Source organism: Brassica oleracea, chromosome C2 (genome assembly GCF_000695525.1).
Source record: "Brassica oleracea var. oleracea cultivar TO1000 chromosome C2, BOL, whole genome shotgun sequence".
Lineage (NCBI taxonomy): Eukaryota > Viridiplantae > Streptophyta > Magnoliopsida > Brassicales > Brassicaceae > Brassica > Brassica oleracea.
Genome location: NC_027749.1, coordinates 13552157 through 13555316, shown reverse-complemented (window position 1 = coordinate 13555316; position 3160 = coordinate 13552157). Strand labels below are relative to the sequence as shown.

Below are 3160 nucleotides of genomic sequence, written 5' to 3'. Positions count from 1 at the left end.
GAATTCGTAGAAGGAGAAACAAGCAGAAGTTCAGAGGTAGATTTCTCGTTCTCTACAAACATGCCTTCAAATCTCGGTAATATACTTGCCATTCGGAGTGAACTTCGCGACCAAAGGAAACATCAACGATTGAAGACCGATTTAATTGAGAATATATTTGCAAAATTTGGTAACCAACAATCATAATTATTGTATGTTTTCTATTTTTTTCAATAAACATAACTTTTTTTCCATAAATTAAATAATATTAATTTATTCCTAAGAACCTAACTTTGGAGTTCACCAATGGACACCCAAAAAATTGGAAATCCTTAACTTAACAAAATTAATTAAAAAAAAAATAAAATTGCTAAGAACCTCTCTTAAGAGGTTGACCAATGGAGTTGCTCTTAGAGTCGCCGAGGCTTCCAGGGTTCATCTTTTCTTACCTTTTTAGGGTTTATTGTATCTTGCTAAATCTCAGTAGTTCTACCAACAATGGAGTTTCAGAAAGGTTTGGTAAGATGTATCTTCGCGTGTAATCTATGCGTCGATTGCGTTTTATATGATTCTTCTCATCAGAGGCGTTACAAGTTACACCGATTCAACGCCATAAAAGAGATCTTTACTCTTGTGACCCACTACCACGTTCATTCAATTTAATGATAATTCATTCAATGATTCCTATCCCTTCAAAGGCGGTCGTTCACTTACTATATAAACGTAAGGCTTCTACTTTGGCTAACTCATCCTCTCATTCATTCTTCTCTGTGAATCTGCTATTGTAAATGTGTAAGTCTTTCCTAAATATTTATCTGTTCGTTCGATGTAAAAAGAGGCCGCGACATGCTCCTCCTATCCTAAGGTAATTCCGGCTAACAAAAAAATCAATCTCTTTAAAGTGTTATGATTTTAGCTTAAAGTTCTTTAATTGATGTTGTTCATACTGCTCTTTGCGTCAGGTTTTTGTTTGTTTGGTTATTAATTATTTGTCCCAACATTAATGAATCACAGAGGAACCGTGTCAAAATTTTGGTGATGGCCCATCCCGAGGAGAAAATAAGTGATGCAGAACATCAAAACTGCAATATCTGTAGCATCAAGTTGACGTTATCAAAAGCCAATAAACTTAAAAAGAATAACACTGACAATCAAATCACAGAAAAGGTGACCTTCATCTCTCTCTCTCTATAAATATATTGTATGTGTATAGTGGATAAATAAGAAAGACAGAAACAAAAACAGCAATTTCTCAGTACATTGACTTACAAATACGCTTATTTGTTTTGTTGGATCATTTGATTTGTTGTGGACCTTACGGGTAATGGCAAGATCAAATACGTGTTATTTACAAACTACATAAATACATTGACAAAACCGCAAACTTCTTTTGATTGTGTCTCTTGCTGTTTGTTCTATGAGGCACATATTACGAAGAAAAAAAGGGGATCTTATGAGTGTCCTCATGCTTGATGAAAATAATTTTTCTCATCAATCTTTTATGTTGCTATGGCTAAACTCATTAATCTCATCATTTTTCTCATTCCTCTTCTTTCTGATAGTCATGAAAAATTCATGGGACTGGTGAACAGAAATACTTAGTTATGAACACCTCATGTGTATCCTGCAAGGCTTCTGACAGAATCAAGATTTCTGGAAACGAAAACCCAACCGCCAGTGATTATGATCCGTTGCAACATTCACGTCCATCGGAGACAGCCAATGCACATGTTCAGCCTGCTTGCGACGGGAGCACTGTTGAGAGCTACTGGTTCTAGCGTTCGAGTGTTTTCTCAGAAAGGCACGCAAGACTTAATCGATCAAGTTAGAAAACTGATAATTCCTCATACTGACCCAGTCACAGAGGAAAGTTGTATGATGAAAGTAACTAATCTTTATTACACAGGAAATATATTAATCTTCCTACTTGGAGTGAATGTATATATGCTAAAGGAAATTAAAGTTGCTATTGTTGTGTGCAATAATTTAAATTAAAGTTCAAAGTGCTTTAATGATATACGCTTATAGCCGAATCTCTCCAGAACAGTGAAGATGAAAAAGGATAAAACAATTGGACACAAGAAGGATATGTTCTTTTTCTTTCTTTTTTTTGCTAACAAGAAGGATATGTCTCTCTAAAATAAAAAGATATGAAAAAGCTTAACTACAAGAATGAATGACATGAAATATATTTATTCAGATCATAGCACAATCGAATAAATGATATAATCTTACAAAAAAAAGATAAAAGTCGAGTTCTTCCAAATGGATCTCAGGAAAGGACGCATAAAAAAAAAAACTGCTTTTGCGTGTAGCAAGTTTTTTTTCTTTCTGAGCAACGCATTTAGAAAGTCAACTGTTCATGTTGTGATGATTTTAAATATAGTATATATACAAACTTGGATATCAGTCCTCACATTTTTGAACTTTTGTGATTACCCTGTTTTGTAAGTAGTTACAAGATTTATAAAGTAGTCAAATATAAATCATCCATTATTGCTATTTAAAAATTAATAGCTTAATAATATGTTTAACATTATATATAAGTTATTAGTTTTAATTATAATCATAATATTAAAAATAAAAATAAACTACTTATATGGTAGTAATAAATTAATTAGCTTTAATGAGGTCAGTGTTAAAAATTATTTTCAAGCATCGTTTTAGAAAAATTAATCAATATCATATAGAATTTAAAAATAATAATAAAATAAATATTGAAAGTTTTTATAAAAATACTGAAAATTAGTTTTACATTTAATTGATAATAAATTAAACATTTTTAAAAAATTACATTAAAATTGTTTTAATGGAAAATAAGCATATTTCTGTAAGTATTGTGAACAGAAAATATAAGGCTATTTAATTTAATTTAATGTGAATCTTTAAAAAAATAGAAAAATAAAAACCTCAACCATAATTTTAATACTAATATGAAAATAAAAAATACATACTTGCATAGTCCAACAATAAAAATAATGTAAAATAACTCAATAACAAACAAAAAATAGCAAAAATGAAATTTGATAATTTATACTAAACAAACAGATAAAATATCTATTCCAACATACAGTGAAACCTCTATAAATTAATAATGTTGGGACTAACTATAATTTTTTTATTAATTTATAGAGATATTAATTTATCGATATACTAATTGAACCAAAAACTCAATTTGGAA

General features: G+C 30.2%; 1 long non-coding RNA gene across 1 annotated transcript; it reads left to right on the top strand.

Annotated features, from left to right (window-relative positions):
* The first annotated feature begins 475 nt into the window (after positions 1 to 475).
* On the top strand, positions 476 to 1873 carry LOC106326382. The gene is made up of 3 exons (XR_001267215.1): positions 476 to 702; positions 816 to 844; positions 994 to 1873. It is a non-coding gene; the product is annotated as an uncharacterized LOC106326382 (long non-coding RNA).
* Positions 1874 to 3160: the final 1287 nt, after the last annotated feature.